General features: G+C 40.4%; 1 pseudogene; it reads left to right on the top strand.

Annotated features, from left to right (window-relative positions):
* Positions 1-17,547: 17,547 nt before the first annotated feature.
* LOC145164439 (magnesium-chelatase subunit ChlH, chloroplastic pseudogene) lies at positions 17,548-20,362 on the top strand (annotated as a pseudogene).
* The last annotated feature ends 6,486 nt before the right edge of the window (positions 20,363-26,848 follow it).

Below are 26,848 nucleotides of genomic sequence, written 5' to 3'. Positions count from 1 at the left end.
TCTTCTTCTTCAGTAGCACTCTTTCCTTTGGATATTAGGGCTAAGGAACCCATGCTAGAAACCACATTCGTTTCTTTAGTCAAGGCACTCTCATGTGACTTTAATATTCCCACCAGTTTCGCTAGAGAATAATTCTTGAATTGTTCATGAGCCTTCACAGTAGACACTACAGCCATCCATTCGGGTCTAAGGCCATTCATGAATGTAACCTTCTGTTCAATGACTTTCCTTTCAATCCCATGCTTTATCATCCTACTAAGGAGATGATTAAAGCGATCGAAGGTTTGAATAAGCTTCTCTTCTGGCTTCTGCTTGAAGTCACCAAATTCTGAGAGCAACAATGTTTGGATTGAATGCTCAAGATCTTCATCCGTAGAATACAATTCCTTCAATCTGTTCCATATTTCTTTTGCCGTTGTGCATGAGCTTACTAACCGAAACGTGTCCGATTGCAAAGCAAACCTGATCATTCTTAAAGCTTTGATGTTGCACTGAAACTTTTCCATCTCATCTTGGGGAATATCTTTCACATCACTGATGAGTTGATTGTACTCTTTTTGAGTTTTAACAACTCTTGAAGATTTTGAGTGAGCGAATGGACCTACAGTAATTGCCTCCCAGATCTAGTATCCATTGTCTTCTGAGCCAATTACGTAATATTCAAAGTGATGAGTCCAGACCTCATAATCCTGAGTGTACAATATAGGAATCCTTGTCGTCGATCCTATGCTGTTGGAGATATTGATTGGGTTAGACTGAGAATCATCCATAGACATGATGGTGTTTGTTCAAAAACCTGCTTAAGATCAGACTTGTAAATAACGTTAGGGTAAGATCAAATATTTAAAGAACTACGTCAATAGTAAATGACGGCTCTTACAATATCAATCAAAGCGGAAAACCCTAAGATCTTCTTCAACAGAAGAGATGTGTATTAATTACACAGTCTCCTGCTCTGATACCAATTGATGAATTTGAAAACTCTTAGATCGATTAGATCTTCAACAGGTTAAACAATAAAAGCAAACAAACACAATCAACACAATATATAATCAAGTAATGCTTAATGATTCAAATGTAGTCACGCCTCAGCAGAGCTCGATTAAGAACTTCCACTGTAGAGGCGAGCTAGGGTTTACAGTACTATATCAGAATTATAATTAAAGCGCTCACAATAAAGGATGCACGCATGCACCTTAAATACTAAACCCTAATAAAACAAACACGGTTGGACAGGCCCAAACCGGATAACAAAACTGGGCTAAGGACCGAGCCCAAGACGCAACACTATTATACCCAACATGATGCTTGCATGGAAGACAAGGAGGTGGCTCCAGGAACTTCTTTGTAAGACCTAGGGTTTTTCCCGGCCTGGCAAGGAAGACCATGATACGACTTGTGGTATAATGGCAAGACTATGGTTGGCACATAGCACTTTCTATTGATTGTTGGATATGTATGATATGTATGGCTCGTATGATATGTATGGTATGTGGTATTTGGGGAAATCACTAAGATTTGTGCTTATAGTTTATGGTTTATGGTTTCAGGTACTTCCGGTTCGAAAGGGAAGGGTCCGACTTGATCTCAGCGTATACACCCGTGTTTTTCCGCAATTTGTGATTTGGGACTTTGCTCTGATAGTTGTTTTACTCTGGAACACTGTTAATGTTTGAATAAAGATAAATGAATGTTTGAATATATATTAAAAATGAAAATTTTGCCCTATGATTTTCAGGATGTTACAAGTTGGTATCAGAGCCGTGGTTTGAGGGATTCGGGCATACTCTTGGTTATGCCTGGACTCAAACTGAGGGTTTGGTGAAAATTTTCATAAAATAAATGTTTTATTAAAAATGATTTCTAATCAAAGAAACGGGTGTGATGCGTGCAATCGGCAGAGCTCACGTAAGTGGTTCCCAGATTACCAATAAATGTTTATTATGATATATAATATGATTATGTGAATTGTATGCCAGATTAGGGCTAAGGATCTGCTCAGTATTTCATGATAGGAGAGATGTCTTTATATGTCTGATTGTTTGAGCTTTTAGAATTGCATGCTAGTATGGTTTTTAGATATGTGGATAGAATGACCTAATTAGTGTATGCTAGTTAGATTTCTCGTTGCCTGAATGTTGCTTGCTATGTGATTTGTGGGACTCTTAGTGGTGTGAATTGACTGCTAAATGAATATGCTAAGCCACATGTGGCACGGGTTAAATAATCTTAGAGTGATGGATCTGACCCTATTGCACAACTCTTGTTTGAGTCCAACCGTTCTGGGGTTGAGTCTTTTACTCGAAGGATTATCTGATCTCTGTTGCATGTGACTATATTCATGTGGAAGCTGGTTGACATTGGTGTGAGTCCTTCAACATCTGAGGGTTGGGTGAGGTCGGGAACCTAGGAGAGCCTAAAAAGTGCTTCAGTGGGTTTGGTTGCGCTATTTAGAGAGTTTTTGGTGCATCGGTTTGAGAATGTGACTTAGAGGATTCGAGATGATCCTTGAGGAAAGTATGGATATGTGTGGAAGGTAGTATTGGGCCCGTACTAGTGAAAGAACCCGATCCATACTTGAATTAGGAGGAGTCTTGGAGAATCTAAGAAGCTTATGGGAGGAGGATTATTGGGTATGTTCTAATCTTTGGCATGTTGTATTTTAGTTTGGTGATGAGCACTCAGGGAGGAGGTTCTGGTTCCGGCTCAGGTGCAGGTACTTAGCCGATTAGCGAGCAGATGCAGGAGTTCATCTCATCGGAGATTACTCACAGTATTTTGGAGCAGACTCCTATGATATTTGGTTCGGTCAAGGAGGGGATATTGGAGATCTTGGATGAGCGCTTGGGTGGATTCCGTGCTGAGATTATGGCTATCATCGGAGCTCTCACTCTTTCTTTTCGTGAGTTCCGTGCGTGCAGAGCTCCTGCGTTCTATGGGGAGAGGGACCCCATTGCCAGTAGGAGGTGATTAGCGGATATGGCTAACGCGTTCAGGACGAGTTTCTTGTAACGTCCCGAAAATCAGGACATAATTTTTTTTTGTTTTTAGATTAATAAATTGTTAGTACAAATTGTTTTCATAAAACCAGAGTAACCAATATTTAGCAAAACATCATTAAACAAGAGTAATTCACAGAAAGCGGAAACATGTGGTGTGTGCCCTGCAATCATCCCGAGCTCTTCCATTTGAAAACCGGAGTAACTGAAACATAAACTGAAAACCGTAAGCACAAAGCTTAGTGAGTTCCCTAAAATACCATACCACATACAACCGCAAATTATCATGCACATACATATAGTTGCCATGGGCTCCCCCATGGTCTTTATCAATTATGCCATGGACACCCCATGGTCTTTTCCTGGAGTGCCATGGGCTTTCCCCCCATGGTCTGACATCCAATTGCCACGGGCTCCCCCGGGGGTCTTCCATGCAAGTATCACAGAGACAACTAGCATACCACATAAAACGTAATGGGCCGACATTGGTGCCTTCAACCCATAGATATAGTGGGAAGACTCACCTCGCACTGCTGAATCATACAGAAACACTCTTGACTGCTGGCTGACACATCCACGAACGATCAATAACAAAAAAACACCCAATTAACAATTGGGTTCCAATTCATAATCACAACTCCCTACCTGGGGTAAAAAGACCATTTTACCCCTACCCTAGCCTTATCCAAAACTAAGGCACAGACTCACAATCTGAAAGGCCCAAAGGCCAATAAATCAACCAATGCCCTAATTTTTCAAATTGGGCCCAAACCCCTTACATGGGCCTTACCTTAAGGCCCAACCATTCATTCTAGTCCAATACATTTTGCATTCCGATGGCCCATTAACCAATAATTATCCAAAGGCCAGTTATGGCCTAATTTTCCAAATTACCTCCCCAATGAGCCTTACCCTAAAGCCCAATAATTTCCTTAGTCCAAAAGCCTGCTTTCAAATGGCCCACGAAGGCCCACAACAACTAGGTCCAAGAAATGGCCCAAACCGAGGCCCACAAATGTGTAGTCCATTCTGACTGAGTATGCAGGGCGTATCCAGCTGTATACTGCGCGTACACGCTTGATGGCTTGTACGCTGCGCGTACAGGCTTGTACGCCCAGCGTACTCCTCTATTAAGCTCACTATTTCCATTAAGCACTTAATGCCTAGCCCAAGGGTTCAAACCACAAATCTGAGTCCTAAACAAAGTCTAAACCCATAAAGTCACTGACTTGGTGACTTTGCATCCCCCAAATGATCCCAAACTCAAAATATAATATTCTACTATCATGAAAATGGCCCCAACTCATGCATGGATGGATTTAAACTCTAAAGGTGCCAACTTTATGGACCTGGAACCTTAGAAACACTAAGAGGGGCAACTTAAAGCTCTTGGAGTGGAATCAAGACCACTAGATCTCATTCTTGGGACTAAAATGAACCAAAACTCATAAATGCTAGATCTAAGACATCAATGATCAATTTCAAAGCTTTATACCTCCAACAAGCTGGAAATGACACGCAAGCAAGATCCATAAGCTCTTCCTTGATTCCCATCCTTGCACTAAGCTCCACCTTCTTAGAAATGGACCAAATACACCAAAAATGGACACCATAAGCTCAAGATGCCACCATCAAGACTTAAGGACGAATTCTAGTGCTTTATAGGGTGGGGGATGACTTCGAAAATGAAGAAAGAGGCTAACATAATGCTTATATAGGGTACAACCCTAAAATTAGGGTTTTTAATCAGCCCTTCGTACGCCCAACATACCACCTTGTACGCCCCGCGTACGAGGTCTCGCACCCAACCCAAACCTCGCACCTACGCTACACGTACTCTACACTACGCCTTGCGTAACCGACTTCGCATCAGTATGCCTCGCATACCTCCCTGGTACGGCCCCTCGTACCAAGGTTTTCCCCAAACCCTAATTCTTCTGAAGGCCATAACTCTCTCAATACAACTCTGACTTCGATCATCTATATATCCCTAAAAAGGTTTCGAGACGCTCTACACTATTAGCAATTCATACTCGCCATATGATATCCCGAACAAACATCCGCTTTCCATAAAATCCCGAGCTGACAAATTACCAAAATGCCCTTAGATTCCAAAACAAAAATCGAATACCTTAATCATTCAATATACATTATCCAACCCCAACTGAGTCTAAAACCCAACTCCTCGAGGATCTGAAGCCTCATAATACCCAACCTAATCACCATCCCTAACGTAGGAACAAATCGAAAGAAGGCGTTACAACTCTCCCTTACTTAAGTTAGATTTTGTCCTCGAAGTCCATCCTTGCCTTTCCAAACACGTCCAACAATCTAGAAAACACCACCACAACCCAAGAATACTACAACCTTTCCAAGGAAACCGAACCCAACCCTAGTAGAACTTACCAAAAAGAATGAACCTTAAACCCCCTTGCAGAAAACCACTTCTATCTCTCCTGAAACTCGAATCCTTAAATTGATATGTCTTCCTAACAAACCGCCCACACTGAACCACTATCATACCATTTCCTCGTGAATATCAGACTAACACAATACATCCAACCATGATTATATTGATGCTGCCAATGGAACAAAACCACTCATCCTAAACAGCTGCAGAATACTTGCACTTGACAGAAGGTTAAGATAATCCTTCGAGTAGAAGATTCCTCCTTGCAACGGTTAATCCTACTGCGATCGACTTAACATATACCCCGAGATACAAGAGACTCCTCACACGAAGCCCAAATCACCGAAACCACTCCGACTCGTCTTGCTGCCATCTATCTGCTTCCCAAAGGTAGCCGGGACCTCCCTGGTCCCAATTTATCTACCAACTAACTGAAATCACCGAACTCCAATTTGATTGATGAGCCAAAAAACATACAAACACACAGTAGCTCCACGCGACTTCCGAGAGCAACCTTATCTGGCGATAATACCCCAAACCACATTGACACCAAACCTACTACTAAAAGAATGCCACGAGACCAAATGTAGTCTCATAACATACCCGATATCCAATCAACCTACCTTCTCCTGATTCCAAACACGTTGAGGCCCTCTCGTAGGCAGAACCAACCCAAAACACAACACAATGGCTCGATTGCTATAAAAACTAAACTCATTCTTTACCCTTGAACCCTACGATTGATGCCCTTGGCATATAGATACCCCAATTCTTATTCCACTGAAACGAACTCTTGCACAAAACACGCGCGATACCTGACTCGAGATCTTACCCAAAATCAATTCAATAGTCCACTCCCAACCCGAGATTCTTGAATCTACGCTTGCATTCCACACCACAACCTTCCGAATCCCGATGAACCCTCACCTACCGATAAATAATTACTTCCAAATCATCTCTGAGACTACCAGTCTCGCATATGGTCCAAACACCAAGTTCCCAAGAGTCCAACCAACAAGGCTACCCAGCCTAAAACCCTTCCGCGTCACACACTGATCCCCCACAAGATCCCGCAACTCAAGATCCAATACCTTGACCTAACGGTCTCTACCTTGACCCAACGGTCTCTACCAGGACCCGCTTGATATACAATAATCACATGGGCCTCACCCATGGTTCCTACTCATCTAAAGCTATACAGGCCCAACTCCGACCCAGACCCCAAGGCATAAACTGATTCCCCATCACACTTGACCATTTCTAATAATGATTTACCTCGAACTGGTGATTGCTACGATCCCATCGCAGTCTTACAACACCTCCAACCAACCATGGTTACCACTCATGGCCTTACCATACTCAAACCAACACAATACCACGCACCCTAAGCCGAATCCTGTAACCAATCAGGAGTTCGGGTCATGCATTCAAATCCCACGACCTAATATGAATAACTATGGGGATGCCGACCTGCGCTCGGGAGTTTCCTGAACCCCTACCAACACAACCTCAATCTGAATAGCCACTTAACTCTCCCCTACTTGGGCTCGACGAATGTCTCTCACCTTTTAACCCTTATGAATTTCTAATCCATCTCCCTTAAATAGCGTGAACCGCCCATACCCTGCGTTGGACAATACTAACGTTCCATTGCTAGCCAAACTCATTGATCACCCGATTCCTGAAACCCTGATGGATACCCTTGAAATCTCAACCCATCAGATAATCCAGATCACCTTCCATGATACTATACCAATTCCCCGATCTCTTACACTGGCGACTAAAAGTATAAGCCTCGCCTTGAACCGACGTATCTTATCCCACTTCCAATTCCAAAGAATTATTGGATTCTAACTGACTGCAACCCATGCGAATATAAAGCTCCTATGACACTTCTGATAACCAAACAACCCATACAGCTGACACTACCATCTTCCTACACCACTCCCGTCCTAGCAACAATAATGCTTGAACCCAAAAGTTCTTCCATAAACAACTCCGCTCCTACCGAAATAAATACTAGAACCACTGAACCATGATGATTACTAGAGAACTAATTTGTTGAATCCTGGCCATATACCTCCCACATAATTCCCTTGAACCGATCTCGACCAAACCCAAAATATGAACCGAACACATTGGAATCCGCTACACAAGATACAACCCCCTCGATAGCCCACTAATGATTCATGGCATGCAAAAGGTATAAATCAATTCTCGAAAATACACCCCAACAATAACAGAGAAATAAAGCGAAGATAATGCTTACCCAAATCATGAAAACTGATAATAACCGAAAAGAACGCAAAAGCTAATATGCCCGCAAAATCACCTGACGGAGCATGGACCTCCCCTGACTGACACTGCAATGATCAGCTCTTCACTGTTGGGGCTCCTGCCTTATCCTCACGACTATCAGGGATCCGCAAAATATTCGAAGCAGGCGCACTCACCGCTCCTCCCCTTCTCCTCAGACAGACGACCCTCTTGTGGCCCACTTAGTTGTAGAGAAAACATAACGGGCTTGCCCCTTAGGACAATCGTTGCTGACATGATTAATCCTGCTACACTTGTAGCAACTCATACCCCTGGAACAAAAACCCCATCGTGAAGTTTCCTGCATGTGCTGCACTGACCCCAGCCCTGCTGGCCTCTCAAACCCTAATAAGAAGTCTTGGGTCTCTTTCCAAGACTCTCTACTATATGCACCTGACCTGATCGAGAAATCATCTCCCGACATAATATCAATAACATCATCACCCACCTCACGACCAATCTCTTCCCACCAAGCCTGTGCCCTGTCTTTCAATAGGCATGAAGCATATCTGACCTTCCCCTCCCCGGACAGACACTTGTCCTGAACGTTTTAGCCATAACCGCTAACCACCTCCTACGGGGTCCCACTCCCTATAGAATGCAGGAGCTCCACAAGAACGAAATTCACGAAAAGAAAGAGTGCGAGCTCCAACGATAGCCATAACCTCAGCACGGATCGCTCCCATAGGCTCATCCAAGATCTCCAAAAACCTTCCTTGATCCAACCAAATAACAAAAGTCTTCTCCAAAACACCGCGAGTAGTCTCCGAGGAGGTGAATTCCCGCATCTGCTCGCTAATCGACTCAGTACCCTTACCTGAGCCAGAACCAGAACCTAAACCTCCTTCCTGAAAGCTCATCACCGAACTGAAATACAATCAGGGAGAAGATCATAACATACTCAAGGATTCTCTTCCCCAAGATTCGTAGATTCTCCAAGACTCTCCCCGATTCGAGTATGGATCCTGTTCCTTTAGTAGTACGGGCCCAATACTACCTTCCACACCTATCCATACTTTCCTGAGGAATCATCCTGAATCCTCTAAGTCGCCCATTCCACTGAGGCGCCAAAGCTCACTAAACAACGCGGCTACAACCACTGCAACACTCCCTAGGCTCACCTAGGTTACCATCCTCACTCTGCCATCCGTTGCTGAAGAACTCCTCATAATGCCAGTCATCCACCTCATGAATACCATCATATTAACTTAGTAGCTGACTCTCATTATCTAGGAGTTCCACAAAGCACAAAGAAAGCAACATTCATACAATAACACTCCAATCTATAAAACTATCATAGAACATTCAACCCTCATACCACAACTCATGCTATCCATTTACACCCTCACTGCCGACTGCCTTATGCATGCAAATTATACATAGAATAGTATCAAATAGACTATCGAATAATAGACTCTACCCTAGGACCACAACCAGACAAGGAACAGGAAGTAAGGCCAAATGAATTATTCTAGGGCTATAAGATCCTAACCATATACAATTTTTAAAGCATACACTTAGCAGTTAATGATACCAATAGATATTTCCATTAAAGCATAGCATCCAATACTCCTAAGACTACTAAGCATCACACATATCAAGCCAAGCTATCGATAACTAATCAGTTCTAGCGTGCAAGTCTACCAGCTCATACAATAAACATACATAGTCATCTATCCTAGCATTCTATCATGCAAAAACTAAGCAGGTCCTTATCCCTAACTAGCATGCAATTCACCGATTCATAAATCAAATCATAACAGATAACATGTATGGGTATTTTGGGAAACCTTACTTGAGCTCGACTGATTGTATGCACCACACCCTTCTCTTATCTTAGAAAACTTTTTCCTTGAAAATACTTTTCTTTTTGAAAACTTTACCAATCCTCAATTTGAGTTCAGACCCCCGAGAGTATGTCCGAATACCTCAAGCCAAGGCTCTGATACCAACTTGTAACGTCCCGAAAATCAGGACATATATTTTTTTTTTGCTTTTAGATTAATAAATCGTTAATACAGATTGTTTCCATAAAACCAGTGTAACTAATATTTAGCAAAACATGATTAAACCAGAGTAATTCACGGAAAGCAGAAACATGTGGTGTGTGCTCTGCATTCATCCCGAGCTCTTCCATTTGAAAACCGGAGTACCTGAAACATAAATTGAAAACCGTAAGAATAAAGCTTAGTGAGTTCCCCAAAATACCATACCACATACAACCGCAGATTATCATGCACACACATATAGTTGCCAAGGGCTTCCCCCATGGTCTTTATCAAATATGCCATGGGCTCCCCCATGGTCTTTTCCTGGAATGCCATGGTTTCCCCCCATGGTCTAACATCCAATTGCCACGGGCTTCCCCCGGGGTCTTCCATGCAATTATCACAGAGAAAACTAGCATACCATATAACACGTAATGGGCCGGAATTGGTGCAATCGACCCATGGATATAGTGAGAAGACTCACCTCGCACTACTGAATCATACAGAAACACTCTTGGCTATTGGCTGGCAGATCCACGAACTATCAATAGCAAAACAACACCCAATTAACAATTGGGTTCCAATCGATCACCAAAACTCCCTACCTGGGGTAAAAGACCATTTTACCCCTAACCTAGCCTTGTCCAAAACTAAGGCCTAAACTCACAATCTGAAATGTCCAAAGGCCACTAAATCAACTAATGGCCCAATTTTCCAAATTGGGCCCAAACCCCTTGCATGGGGCTTACCTTAAGGCCCAACCATTCATTCTAGTCCAATACATTTTGCGTTCCGATGGCCCATTAACCGATAATTATCCAAAGCCCAATTATGGCCCAGATTTCCAAATTGGGCCCAGACCTCTCTAATGGGCCTTACCCTAAAGCCCACTAATTACCTTAGTCTAAAATCCTTCTTTCAGATGACCCACGAAGGACCACAACAACTAGGTCCAAGAAATGGCCCAAACTGAGGCCCACAAATGCGAAGTCCATTCTGACTGAGTACGTAGGGCGTACCCAACTGTACGTGCGCGTACATGCTTGTATGCCCATCGTACTCCCCTATTAAGCCCACTATTTCCATTAAGCACTTAATACCTAGCCTAAGGGTTCAAACCACAAATTTGAGTCCTAAATAAAGTCTAAACCCATAAAGTAACTGACTTGGTGACTTTGCATACCCCAAATGAACCCAAACTCAAAATATAACATTCTACTATCATAAATATGGCCCCAACTCATGAATGGATGGATTTAAACTCTAAATGTGCCAACTTTATGGACCTTCAACCTCAGAAACACTAAGACGGGCAAGTCAAAGCTCCCAGAATGGAATCAAGACCACTAGATCTCATTCTTAGGACCAAAATAAACCAAAACTCATAAATGGTAGATCTAAGACAACAATGATCAAGTTCAAAGCTTTATACCTCCAACAAGCTGGAAACGAGACACATAAGCAAGATCCATAAGCTCTTCCTTGATTCCCATCCTTGCACCAAGCTCCACCTTCTTAGAAATGGACCAAATACACCAAAAATGGACACCATAAGCTCAAGATGCAACCATGAAGACTTAAGGACGAATTCTAGGGTTTTAGAGGGTAGGGACTGACTTAGAAAATGATGAAATAGGCTAACATGATGCTTATATAGGGTACAACCCTAAAGTTAGGGTTTTTAATCTGCCCTTCGTACGCCCAACATACCACCTCGTACGCCCAGCATACGAGGTCTCGCACCCCGACCCAAACCTCACACATACGCTATGCGTACTTTACACTATGCCTTTCGTAACCGGATTCGCATCAGTACACCCTATGTACCTCCATGGTACGCCCCGCGTACTAGGGTTTTCCACAAACCGTAATTCTTCCGAAGGCCATAACTCTCTCGATACAACTTCGATTTCGACCATCTATATATCCCTAAAAAGGTATCGAGACGCTCTCTACTATTATAAATTAATACTCGCCATATGATATCCTGAACGAACAACCTCTTTCCATAAAAGCCAGAGATGACAAATTACCAAAATGCCCTTAGATTCCAAAGCACAAACCGAATACCCGCACCATTCAAAATACCTTATCCAACCCCAAATGAGTCTAAAACCCAACTCCTCGAGGATCCGAAGCCTGATAATACCTATCCTAATCACCATCCCCAACCTAGGAACAAATCAAAACAAGGTGTTACATTTCTGCCCCGAGGAGGCGAATGTCAGATATGCTTACTACCTATTGAAGGTAAGGGGATGAGATTGGTGGGAAGAGGTTGGTCGTGAGGTGGGTGATGATGTTGTTCATGCAATGTCATGGGATGATTTATCGACCAGGTTCCGAGATGATTTTGCACCGGTGATTGAGATGCAACAGTTGGTGCTAGAGTTTTAGGATCTCTGCCAGACTACTGAGACGATGGCAAATATTATTGCCAAGTTCCGAGAGAGGGCTTTATTGGTTCTGCAGTATGCAGCAAATGAGGAAATGAAGAAGGTGAGGTATCATGATATGTTGCGGGATGGTATAAGGGAGTTTGTGAGTATATCTGGGTGCAAGACCCTGAATGATATGATTTGTAGAGCCCGAGAGTTATAGGTCGATTTGGAGAACCTTGGGAAGAGGGGGCCAGATCAGGTGCAGGTGGTGAGGGTCCCGAGAAGAGATCCAAGACTTCTGATCAGCGATTGAGAGGCCAGCAGGGCCGGAGTCAGTACAACACATGCGGGAAACTGCACGACGGGGTTTGTCGTTCCAGGGGTTTGTGTTGCTACAAGTATGTCAGGGTTGGTCATGTCAGCAGGGATTGCCCTCAGGGGGCAAGCCTGTTATATTTTCACTGTAACTAGGTGGGCCATAAGAAGACCGACTGTCCGACATTGAGGGGCGGAGCAGTGAGTGCACCTGCTCCGGCTACTTTGAGGATTACTGATGGACGTGAACGTAGGGTTAGAGCCCCATCAGAGAGGAGTCGGGCATTGCAGTGTTAGACAGGGGAGGTCAGGACTCCATCAGAAGATATTGCAGGTATGTTATCTTTTGATTTCTTTTCGGGTTTTATGAGTATTTATGTTGTTTGGAATCTTGCATCGATTTGGGTAAGCGTTATCTTTGGTTTAATTATTTGTTTATGCTTGGATTATATCTTCAAGAATTGTTATATGCCAGTTGCATGCCATGAATTATTAATAGGTTAGTGAGGGGTTGTATCTCATGTGGCGGGTTCCAAAGTGTTCGATTGTCATTCTGGTTTATGACCGAGATCGGTTCAGGGGTACTCTATGGAAGGTCTATGGTCAGGATTCAACGGGTTAGTTCTCAACATTGTCGGGGTTCAGTGGTTATAGATTTTGTGCTCGGTTGGTCACTGGGAGTGCCAAGAGAAGGGGTCTATTGCTAAGGTTTTGGTCTTCAAATCAGTTTCAAGGACTTCAAGATTTGGGTGTTGTATCATAGGATGCATCTAGAGTTATCAGATTTGTTGGGATTTCGAAGAGTGTTCATACGGTGTTCATGGGTTGTGCTGTCTTTGGGTTTGGCTAGTAATGGATCACTAGCATTAGTAAGTGCAGGTTGTCAGCAATTTAAGATGGATTGGGTATCCTTCAAACCTTGTGCGTTGTAAGGGATTAGTCGAATCCAAGTAGGGGAGGACCGTCTGAGTATTCAGGATCTGAAGCATGCATGAAACTACGATGAGTTTCACATCCCCGTCAGGGGGTGAAAGACGGACCAAGTGACCATCTGGATTGAGGATTATGCGAGTTGGGAGTTCGGGAAACTTCCTAACAGTTGGTTAGCACCTCCTTGGTGATGGTTAGTTGGCTTTAGTGGGCCCAGGTTGGGGATTTCAGTCATGACTCGAGTTTAACTTGGGTGCTTGCTCGAGTTCGTGTTTGATTCTGGATGTTCTTGGATTGATAGATGAGCGGTAAGACCATGGGTGGTGGCTATGGCAAGGTAGAAGTGTTGTAAGACTACGGGGTGACCCGTAGCATTCACTAGTTGGCGGTTAGTGTAGAATTGTTGTAAGAATGCGGGGTGGCCTGTAGCATTCACTAGTTGTCAGTTAGTGTGGGAGTGTTGTAAGACTACGGGGTGGCCCGTAGTATTCATCGATCCTTGTACAACGGTGAGGGTGTGGAAAATCCATGACTAGTCACAGATTTCTTCAGATGGTTTAGACCGGGGTGGGTCAGTTCGTAAGACTGTGGGGGGGGGCACATCATGTTTGGAAATCAAGAAGTAGTAGGTCGATTGGAGACCGGGCATGGTATGAGACTACAGTTGGTCAGGTAGCAATCTTTTAGAATTGGAACTGGTGGCGTAATGGTTTGGGCAATTATCACCAGATAAGGTTCTCTCGGGAGTCGCGTGGGGCCATTGTGCATGTGTGTCTTTCGACTCAGCAACCGGGCAGGAGTCCTGTGTTTCTGATGGTTAGCAGACAAGTTGGGACCTAGGAGGTCTCGACTGCTTTTGGATGGCAGATAGGGAGCAACAAGATTAGTCAGAGTGGTTTCAGTTATTTGGGATTCGTGTGTGGGGTCGCTTGTGATTCGGGGCATATGCTAAGGTAAGTGATTTGGGTTTCCCCATGGAAGCTTCAAGGGTGGGAAGTGTTTTGGTTTGGACTGGAATTCATTGTGGATTTGGCAGAGTAGTGGGTCAATGTGCGCGGTCAGTCGGGAGTCAGACTAATTTGAGATTACGGGTTTTAGGAAAGGTAGAGGTGGTTTTCTGCAAGGGTTTAAGGTTCGTTATTCTTCAGGTTTGGTGAGTTCTGCTAGGGTTGGTTTCGGTTGCCTTTGGAAGGCTGTGGCATTCTCAGGTTTGTGGTTGTGTTGCTCAGGTTTTTTGGCGTGTTGGGAAAGGTAAGGACTAATTTCGAGGATGAAATCTAATTTAAGTAGGGGAGAGTTGTAACGCCCTGTTTCAAATCGTTACTCTTTTTGGCGGGGGCGATGAATGTAGATGGTTTGGTCATTCGAAATTGGTTTTGGTGCCAAGGGGCATTTTAGTAAATTGGCAGCGGGCCCTTATGGGAATTGGATTTTGTGTTCGAGGTACTGTAAGTCAAGTATGAGTTGATAATAGTGTAGAGCTTCTCGATACCTTTTCATTGATATAAGAATGGTCGGAATCAGAGTTGTATCGAGGAAGTTATGGCCTTCGGAAGGAATTAGGGTTTAAGGGAAAACCCTAGTATGCGGGGGATACTGATGCGAAGGCGGGTATGTGAGGCATAGTGAGGATTACGCGTAGCGTAATGTGAATCTGGGATCCACAATCTAAAACCCTAAATCGACCTTGTAGCCTCTTGGTGGTACCCTATATAAGCTTAATGTTAGTTCCTTTCCCTCATTTCTAAGTCAGCATCCACAATCTAAAACCCTAAATCGACCTTGTAGCCTCTTGGTGGTGTTCTTGAGCTCTTAGAAGGTTTTGGAGCACATTTTTGCCCTTGGGAAGGAGAGAAGAGAAGCTTGAAGTTGTTTGGCTTGGTGGAGGGACTTTGGATCCAGAACCATCACGTTGTGGGGAAGCTTTTTAAGGTATCAAGTTTTTATTTTGGCTTGTGTATGATTAGATCTCTTCATGGCTAGTTTATTATAACTTTTGTCTTCTTTTTGAGATTATGGATGAGTTAGATTGTTTAAGGGTTTATCCTTTGGGCCTTTATGATGGAGAGTTTGGGCCTTAGTCTTGGTCCCAACTATGTGAGGGGTAAAATGGTCTTTTTACCCTATATATGGATTGTTGGATTTTTTTGGAACCCAATTGTTAATTGGGTGTTATTTGTTTGATAGCGCGGGGATTCTAGCAGATCAACAGTCAGAGATTTATTCATGGGTTCGGCTGTCAAGGTGAGTCTCCTCACTATTCTATGGGTCGAAGGCACCAATGAAAGACCAGGAGGCGGCTCCTGGCAATCTGTATGCAAGACCAGAGTCTGAACTCTGGCAGTTAATTAGTTAAGTAGTTGTAGATTGTATGCTATGTGTATTTGTGATGCTTTCATGGAAGACCAGGAGGTGGCTCCTGGCAGTTGTCAGTAAGACCTAGAGTTTTGGCCCCGGCCTGGCAAGGAAGACAATGATACAGATTGTGGCATAATGGCAACACTATGGTTGGCACATAGCACTTTCTATTAATTGTTGGATATGTATGGATCGTATGATATGCATGGTATGTGGTATTTGGGGAACTCACTAAGCTTTGTGCTTACAGTTTGTGGTTTATGGTTTCAGGTACTTCCGGTTCGAAAGGGAAGGGTCCGACTTGACCGCAGTGCATACACCCGTGTTTTTCCGCAATTTGTGATTTTGGGACTTTGCTCTGATAGTTGTTTTAATCTGGAATACTTTTAATGTTTGAATAAAGAAAAATGAATGTTTTAATATATATTAAAAATGAAAATTTTACCCTATGATTTTAGGGATGTTACACTTTTTTTTCGATCGATTACTATGGGATAGAAATCAAGTTGACCCAATTCAAAAAACCAACAAAACATTTCGTTCGAAGGAGGAGGAGAAGAAATAAACACAATAAACAATCATGGCAAGACGGAGAGTAATTTTTCCAGAAGAAGCCATGACTAAGCCTACCTATTGCCAAAAAGAAAAGATGGCCGGTATATCTTCACTAGCAAGCAAAGCCATGTGACTGAATTTAACAATATAAAACTCATAACTTAATAAATAAACATAAATACAGAGATGGAGAAAGTGAATTCCCCCGATTTCCTAAAACTCGAATTTATATATTAGGTTTTTTTCGAATTGAATGCTCCCTTCAAGATGAACATTTTCTTGGTAAACGATGGCGATGAGATGGTCTTCGTAATCTGTAAGTTCTGTATTAACGCAGAGAGCTGGAGGCATATGATGGTTTGCTAATCCTTGATTTTCGATTTTGATATTAACCAAGAAAACAAAAAAGATCAACAGTAGAGAAAAATTAGCTTGCAAACGGTGGTTTCATCCCAAGTAGTGCTTGGTCACCACCTACGCCTCTTAAACCGTTTTGATGACTTCCATCTGATGATGAAAACCCTAGCATGAAAAAATTGTTAAGAACAACAATTATCAAGAAAATTAACAAATTGTTAACATAAAACAACTGAGAGTGGGAAGAAAAAGAGATGAGGGGAAGCACATTGGTTATCGCTGTCATCAAAATCGCCCATGTGTGTGTCTCTTACCTTCTATTTAGGGATAGATGGTTACCGGTTGTAATGATTGCGGGATGACAGAATGAGAGGAAATCTGCAATGGGGGAAAGAACGTAGCGGTGAATGTGTATTGTAAAACCAAAAGGCAAGCAGTGGTGGAAGGGAAAGATTGGCAGCGGTCAAGCTTAGAGGCGGAACGTTCGGAATTAATGTCTCCCAACAGGCGTGACAGTTCTAAGAGTAAAAGAAAAAAAACAGATTTTTAGGCGAAGGATAGGAATCTACACGCGCTGTACGCGCTCTCTAAAAAATAAGGTTTTTTTTTACATAATAATGATAAATATATATATATGAGAAAACATCATAAATGGTCCCTGTGGTTTCCCCATATCTGAAGTTTAGTCCCCGTGGTTTAAAAACATCATAGATGGTCCGTGTGCTTTCAAAATTTTGGACGATTGGTCCTTATTTCTAGAGCCGTTAAGTTTTGTCCGTTAACTGATGGGCATTTTCGTCATTTCGCTATCATAGGGACCATTTATGATGTTTCTCTTATTTAAAAAAAATAAGAACAGAGGAATGGCTTAACAACACTTTGGGGCTTCACCCGATTCATGTAGCTTTGCAGGTTGCTCTTCAGAACTTGATGGAGGAATGAAACCAAGTTTTTTCTCAGGACGAGACCCACGAACCGGTAAATCCCATGCACTTCACAAGAGGGTGGAGCGGCTCTGCACCAAAGCAGTCAGATGGGCAGAACTGAAGAGGAAAACAAAGGTAATTATTTTTTCCATATGGTGTTTTTTTTAAATAAGCAAAGAAATGAGGAAAAGCTATTGACGAAATCTTGAGTAAATTTTCAATATATTTTGATGTAAAACTTGCATGGAGACTGAGAAGAGGGTGGCGATCACGGTGTTCAGTTTCCCACCAGACAAAGGCAATGTGGGATCTGCAGCATACCTGAATGTGTTTACGTCCATTTTCTCAGTGCTTCAAGACCTAAAAAAAGACGGTTACAATGTTGAAGGACTCCCTGAGACTTCTGCAACCTTGATTAAAGACATTCTTCATGACAAAGAGGCTCAGTTCAGTAGTCCAAATCTGAATTTTGCATACAAAATGCGAGTGAAAGAGTATTAGAAGTTGACTCCGTATGCCACTGCCTTGGAAGAGAATTGGGGAAAGCCTCCAAGGAACTTGAACTCTGATAGGGGAGAATCTCTTGGTTTTTGGGAATCAATACGAAAACATATTCATTGGATTCCAACCCACTTTTGGGTACGAGGGTGATCCCATGAGGCTGCTTTTCTCAAAATCAGCACGCCCACATCAGGGATTTGCAACATATTACACTTATGTTGAAAAGATCTTCAAAGCCGATGCGGTTCTTAATTTTGAAACCCACGGGTCGTTAGTGTAACATCCCGACTCCCAAGTGTAATATTTAATTACATTATATTCATTTTGTTAGGGAAACTCGACGATTTGGAGGCCCCAACTCGTTGAGTAGAGATGGAGATGCCCGCGTGATTTTTAGAGTATACTCGATGAGTTGGAGGACCCCAACTCGACGAGTAGGTGTTGAGTAAGAAAACCCTAATTTTCAGGATTTGCATCGTATTTAAAAGACCTTAAGCCTTCATTTCCGCCTCCTTTATCATTTTGACACCCTTAGAGAAACCCTAAACGAGCTGGTATCATCTGTGAGAGAGAGAGAGAGAGAGAGAGGCTAAAAGTGTGTGATTTGGTGCTTTCTTGGAAGGAGATAGAATAGAAAAAGGCTTGGAACGAGAAGAAGGCTTTCGATCCAATGTTCCTTCAGTACAAGCTGCTAATTGGAGGTAAAAAGCTATCACCTTGATCATTGTTTGGGTAGATCTCTTCTTTAGGAAGTTTGTGGCCATTTCCATATTCCTTTTTGAGCCTTTGATTCATTTGAGCATCACATGAAGTTGAAACTTCAAATATGGACTGTATGAGGTCCCTTGAGCATAAAGATCCAAGCTTTATCAAGCTATTGGCCAAGTTCCAAACGTTGAACCTTCTCTAGAGCTTTGTTTTGGCATTTTGAGCCCTAGGTGTCATGCATGGATGTAAAGCTTGCAGCTTTACGTGGTATTTCAGCCTTGGGAGGCTAGATCTAGAGTTTGGGACTTTATTTCTGCTTAGAATCTTCTGAATGAGAAATGGACTAGAGGGACTCGACGAGTCCATGAGCCAACTCGACGAGTCGGTTAGGGTTTTCCCCGATGGTCTGGAGACGTGCAAACTCGACGAGTTTATGAGAAAACTTAGCGAGTTGAGTTTGAGTCTTCCCGATTTTCTGAGAACAGGAGGGACTATACGAGTCGCATAGATGCAATCGACGAGTTGGGTCAACATGGACTGTTGACTCGAGTGGTGACATTAGTTGACTTTTAGGGTTTGGTCAAGACATGAGTTATGAAGACCATGGAGGGGTAAAATGGTCTTTCACCCTTTCCGAGAGTTAGAAAAGGGGTAGCCTAACGTTTTAGGGTTTCTATTATTAAGTGTTAATTAGAGATGATTATGATATGTAGGCGGAGTCTAGACTGATCATCGAGTGCGAGACCTACTTGCTTACATACGAGGTGAGTCTTCTCACTATACTTACCTGAGTGGTAATACTGTGTGACCGAAGGATCTTATATGCTTATACTGAGTTATGTGATATCATGCATTTGTCTTTGTGATTTATGTTGTATATTATTATGTGCTTTATTGGTTAGGACCGGAGGATCCAACCCGAGTTGTGGGACCGGAGGGTCCTCACTGGAACACATGGACCGGAGGGTCCTTATCGAGCTATAGCCATGAGAGGCTAATTATTTTGCGTGTGGTATTTTGGGGAACTCACTAAGCTTTGTGCTTACAGTGTTGTGTGATATGTGTTCAGGTACTTCTAAGGATCGCGGGAAGACGTCGGCTTGATTGGACACACCAGTTGGAGTTTATATTTTCGAGGATTCTGGCGTATTATCAAATAATTGTTGACTTGTGTTTTGACAACTTTTACATTTGTGATTTTTGAGAAATGTGATATTGAGTTTTATGTGATTTTAAAAATGAAAATTTTATTTGAAAATTTAGAGTGTTACAGTTAGAGTTCATGCTTGGGAAACAGGATGGGATGAGTGATGCTTGTTTTCCCTACAGTCTTATCGGGAACATCCCAAATGTATACTATTATGCAGCTAACAATCTTTCAGAAGCCAGCATTGCCAAGAGAAGAAGCTATGCCAACACCATAAGCTACCTAACTTCACCTGCTGAGAATGGTGGTCTTTACAAGGGTCCGAAGCAGCTGAGTGAGTTGATTGAATTGTATCAGTCTCTCAAATACACAGGCCGTGGTAAGCAGATTGTGAGCTCCATCATCAGTACAGCCAAGCAATGCAATCTTGACAAACTCCGATTTGGAATCTACACTCCAAATGCAAGTTGAAGGAGAAACCCTAAATCGTCGAGTGACTACTTCAACAAGTCGAACCCGCTATCATAGCAACGATGCCGGATAATAAGAGCAAACCCTAGCAGGATCCAACGAAGAAAGAGAGACGACAGTTTAGGAAAATTGTTCACAGCCAGGATCGGTTTACAGCGCCACCCCCATTCTCAGTTCATCTTCTCCATCTGTTTAGATCTGTGACTCAACTTTTAGACCTATTCAGATCGATTTTCAGATCTATTCAGATCTTTGGTTGAAGTTCGCTTTGGTTAAAAATATAAGATGAAGAAGACGAGAAAGAAAGAGAGAGAGAGAGAGCGAGAGAGAGAGAGAGAGAGAGAGAGACCTTTGCATACTATTTCACTTTTTTTACATTTTATTTTTAAATAAGAGAAAACATCATAAACGGTCCTTGTGGTAGTGAAATGACAAAAATTCCCTTCAATTAACGGACAAAACTTAACAGAGTTACCAATAAGGACCAATCATCAAAAGTTTTGAAAGCACAGGGACCATGTATGATGTTATATATATATATATATATATATATATATATATATATATATATATATATATATATATATATATATATATATATATATATATATATATATATATATATATATATATGCAAGATCAATCGAAAACTAAATTGAGGGAGAGAACCAACAAAATTTTTATCTATAGTGAATTTAGGTACCAAATTTCATATGTGCATGTACATACATATATCTAAGACAATTGCAAAAACAAATTTGAAAAAAAAAATTATATGAATGTACTTATGCACTTTTTTTTAAAAATGTATATTTGCACAAAAAAAATATGAATATGCATTAAAAATACATTTTTTTTGAAAAAATCTTTTTTTAAATATTAATTACGAAATATAAGGTATATATTCACTTATTTGAAAAAGATATTCTTATTTTTTTATTTTGTTTTTAATTTTTTTTAAAATCAGTGAAGATACTCCTTACATTTCGAAATTAATATTTAAAAAAAGAACTTTAAAAAAATGATTTTTAATGCATATTCATATTTATTTTTGTGTATATGCATATTTTTAAAAATATGTGCATAAGCATATGCGTATTGTGACAACCCGATATTTTCAAATCTATAAAAGTCAACAAAAGTCAACCAAAGTCAAAATATTTCAAATAAAAGTCAAATTTATTGAATTGTTAATTTATTAAAGTTAAATTAATGATTTTGATATGAATAAACCTTTATTAAAAAGTGTTGCAAAGATTAAAGGCAAAAAGCCCAAAATCCGAGAAATCTCGCATGGGAACCTCCCCACCGAAAACCCTCAGACTAGCCACTTGCCTCGCACCGAGAACTGTTTTCGACCAGGAACCTTCGGACCGAAAATGAGCTATTGGCCGCAAACGTCTTCAGACAATAAACCCTGTTTTCGGCCGCAAATGTCTTCGGACCGCAAACACCTCCTGACCGCAAACTGGCATGGACCTTAGACCGAAATCTCTCGGTTCTATTCCTTGGGCTCGCATTTTTAGAAGATAAGGTGAATGTTCCAATGCAAATGTCACCTCAAATTATCCACTATAAATACTTAAGGCCGAAAACTCAACCTCATTTTTTCACACATTCACACCGAAATATCACCACTTTCCTCTCAAGAACACAACTGAAATCACCATTTTCCCTCTCAAGTATCATGCGAAATATCACTTGAATCTTCTTAGGATCTTGCGGGAATCATCAAGTGTTATTAACATCTTTCGAAATCACCTTCCAATCTTGTTAATTCCAGCCAAAAAGATCCAAAACTTCCTTAAGAACACCAAGAACATACCAAGAACACGTACAAACTATTCTAAGGCTTATTGTAAGTTTTCTTACAATAATTAAGTGTTGTCTAACACTTTTGCTTAGTATTTAATTTCTTCTTATATGATTTAAATATGATATCGTGTGTAAATATTGTTTGGATACAGTAAACTATACATGTTCTAGCCCGGGGATTTATTGCGACCCAGTTGTACCCAACCAAAAACACGCACACGAGGTGAGTTCATACCCCTACGTTTTCATAATTTTTAAACTGTTTTAGGGGGAGAATACAAGTAAAGCACAAGAAATCTTGTGTTTAAAAATATAAATTGTTTATTATATTTTTTTACCGTTAACATGTATTTGAATATGAAACTACTAAATACGCCTACAACGTTACTGTTAAATATCTTAAGTCCCAATGATTTTTACATCAAAAGATCAAATGAACTATCTTACAAACTTAAAGGTATAGTTTATGGAATAAACGGACTATGTTTACAAAGTTCAGGTTAGCACATAAACAAAAAGGTTTTCCACTTTATTACTAGTAAATTCATTGAAGCTATTTGTGAGACGCCTTCACGTACTTATCTAAGTACCAACAAAGTCCTGACTTATAACCAGAGTCTCTTGTAGAGAAAGTGTGAATTTGTGCATAGATCTATACGGGACAGACAATCCCGCACCTAAACTATTAGTTACAGTTAGGCCGACAGGCCTGGGGTGACAAATGTCATAACGATTCCGATGCCTGAAGAACGTCGTTTCAGGCCATCATGGGTCATCAGTATGGTTATAAGAACTCACATGGAGAAAACATCGACTCATTTATGTAGTAATATTATTTTATTTAAACAGTCAAAGAGGGGTATTTACATTGCATCTAACTTACAAAGCAAACATATTTTCAGCTAGTTTTACTACAAATAAAACTAGGTATCATCAAACTAAGTATGGCATTTATACTTGTACCTGCGGTCTTGGAACGTTTAAGACTACAACCCGATTTTTAAGGAAAATATAGGATTTTCCAGGATCAATATCATTATTTTACAGGTGAACAGTTCACAGTTCGACTTTTTGAAAACAAACACAACTGCTTATCGAAAACAATGCCTTACAGTAGAGCGGATGCAACTAGGAATATATTTATAAAAGATTCAACATATATATACGAAAAATATATTATCAAATAGTTTTATTTGATTATTAACCTTACATTCGGATTTCAGGGCAAATATACTTTCAAAGGTCTTATTTAAATAATAAAACTATATTACATTATTTGTAAGTATTAACTTTCTAGATTTACACATAAGTTACACAAAAAACAAAACATTATATTGTTACTAATATGGTACAAACAGAACTTCAGAAAAACATATATCGAGTATTCTTTTTATTAAAGTCTATGATTACTTAATGTATACATTAGGATTCTATATAATGAAGATCTGATAAGCAGTGGAATGTGTGATTTCGGCCTTTCTTCCTGTTCCTTGTTTGGTTGTGGTCTTAGGGTAGATTCACCCAATCGACCGTCCGTTCGATTTTTATTATATATAATTTGCATACACTAAGTAATCATAGGAGGTAACAGTACGATTCATAGTAAGTACATGAATCAGAATATCGAATCACAGGTTATAAACATAAGAAACTTATATTTTTTAGTCTCAAAGTACTGAGATTACGATTTGTTTACTAAGAAAATATTGGATTTTCTGGAAGAACATATTAACGTTTTTAATAATAAAGAAAATATCTTTTCCACCAAAATACTTATGAACTCACCAACTTAAATGTTGACACTTTTTCGAACCACTTGTATTCTCAGGAAAGTTAGTAGACAGGTACCCTCTCAGGCGTTACGAAGACGGAGCATAGTAGCATTACACCTTATCTTTTGCAATAATTTTAATGTTATACAAGTAATGTTTTGAACACAATGTATATACTATGTTATTAATACAATGGTTGTTGTTGCTTTGATTACTATTATACAATTGTTATGATACTATACATGGCGTCCTCCGCCCCCGAACGTTTCCGCCGTTCCGGTTTGAGGGTGTGACAGATTGGTATCAGAGCAATGTTTATAGTGAACTAAGTATATCAACCCATAAAAGATATACAACTATAAATACAATGGGATAAAAACACTTTAACTAAGACTTTTACTTTTAAAATATATTAATATTTTTATGAAAGTATACATACATGCATATATATACTAGAACAAGTATCACAAGAAGAACAAAACAAAAGTATTTAGATGTTGAACACTACAGTCAAACCTAGACAGTTATGTAATCATATTTTGGATAAATATAGCCTGATCAACTATATTTATTTGAGATACGACCAACATGTGTTTGGGAGTGATTGTGGTGTGGCAACAAGTCTAAAACTTACCAACCCTATATACAAAGGAATACTAGAACCAAACATAAAGTTTAAAATACTATAGGAGTATTTTATGATACTATACAATAACAAAAAGTCTAAAAGCTTATCAACTTCGTATACCAAGAAGCTCTAGAATCAAACATGCAATTAAAATAGTATAGGAGTATTTTAGGTACTATAAATAACCTATGTGAAAACTAAAAGACCTTTACTGGTAGGTCTATAATTACTGAGTGTATACGTTAAGGTTATATATAATTGATATTTTATAGACTTAGAATTTGTGATTTTCACTCTACTTCCTGTTCCTTGTTTGGTTGTGGTCTTAGAGTAGGATCACTTATTCGAAGGTCTATTTGATATTGGTTATATATAATCTGTATACACTACGTGATTATAGAAAGACACGGTAAGGATCATCCTCGTTAAAATTTATTTTTAGTAAAATTGTTTTATTAATCTCATATATTCTTTAGACATTCCCATTCTAGCACGCACAACATAGATAGATGTAACCACTCCATTACAATATCAAACAGAAGAGTTGAGGAAGAACCAAAAGAGGGTTCATGAGGAGAATTCCGAGAAAAGATCGAACGAAGTGAAAAGCATTAGAGAGATCATTAACGAACCTTAACCTAACAAGAGAAAACTAGAAAGCACTCTATACGTCACACTAGTAATTTATAAAATGATATAACTTAGTGAGTTAGTGATTACACTACTCACACTATGTGTTAGGTTTATCACTTCTTTCGTAACAACAAATAGTAGTACAACAAGTCATAGAATATCGTTTAAGGGCGATAACTATTAAAAATTCATAAGTTTATTCTATATAGACATCTATTATGAATTGTTTATAAAACTCTATAAAAGTCAGAACATAATACGCACAGAACCAAGATAACATAGTTCAATCGACACACGAGTTATAGTTACTACTAAAGACTTACTACCGTTTCATTCTTTTAAACCTTATGGTAGAAAGGTGCCTTCCCGTAGACTAATAGGGTGCGATCATACTAACACTAATGCATCGGATCCCATCAAAAATCCACAGTTAAGCAAGCTTGGACAAGAGTAATACTAGGACGGGTGAACTTAACCTTTGTACAATATCAAATTCTACTCACTACCATGAATACATCATATGGATGTAGGTCGAAAAATTGAGAATCGCACAACAAAACCAAAAAATTTATATGTATATATAAATAAGTAAAATACAACTAGAAACGACCATAATTACTTACGAACTCGTTTCACATCATGCAACATAATCATGTCTTCACATGGAAATAACTGGCCAACCGGTGAAAGCCCAATTCTGCAGATAGACTCTGCTACCTTTCAAGCTGCGGTCACAGCTGCCGTGACAGCCGTCATGGCACATCTCAATGCTAACAACACAAACAAAAATGGAATCAGTGTCGACAACTCAAACTGTAGTAACAACCAAGTAAACCAACGAGTGTCTACCTAGAAGTACACCCCAAACCCCAAACCTAAGAACATGAAACGAAGGTTTGAGAACGGGAAAGGGGGCAATTCGACTCAAGGGCCTACCTAAAGACAAGCAGCTGTGGCAGTCCATACCCCAACTGACCTTACTACCTCAACACCAACAACACCATATTATGGAAACCTCCCACAATGCAGCATGTGCTACTACCATCATTATGGAGTTTATCGAGTGTTGCATTGTAGCAAATGCAACAAGAAGGGGCACACCACCCACTTTTGTAGGACTCCGGCCCAACACATCACCTCAACTACCGATTCTAGTACACGTCAAGTATGCCTTGCATGTGGTGAAATAGGAAATTTCAAGAGAGATTGTCCAACAGAGAGGAATGACGGAGGAGCAGGAGGAGTTTAACAAACAGGACATAAAGGAGCAACGAGGAACCTGTTGGAATTTTTGGTACGTTTTCCAAATAACAAAAATTAAGCATCAAATTTTCACAAAAGTATTTGACAATTAAAATTCAAAATCATAAATTGCCTTCTTATTCAAATAAAACACATCATTCATATAAAAACTAAAGATCCTTACAGGTGAGCTATGATGTCTTAGTGTAACATTAGAGTCATATATAGTTAAGGTTCTGTAGGCTTAGGGTGAGTGATTCCGTCTCATTTCCTGTTTCTTGGTTGATTGTGGATTTAGGGCAGAGTTACTCAGTCGAATGTCTTCTCAATCTTAATTGTATATGATTTGTTTACACTAAGTGATTATAGAGGGACTTTGTAGGGATCATATTACGA

The sequence above is a fragment of the Lactuca virosa genome, chromosome 3 (genome assembly GCF_052849685.1).
Source record: "Lactuca virosa cultivar CGN04683 chromosome 3, Lactuca_virosa_CGN04683_v6, whole genome shotgun sequence".
In the NCBI taxonomy this organism is placed as follows: Eukaryota; Viridiplantae; Streptophyta; class Magnoliopsida; order Asterales; family Asteraceae; genus Lactuca; species Lactuca virosa.
The sequence above is the reverse complement of the archived record's forward strand: the minus strand, read 5'-3'. Positions and strand labels throughout refer to the sequence as shown.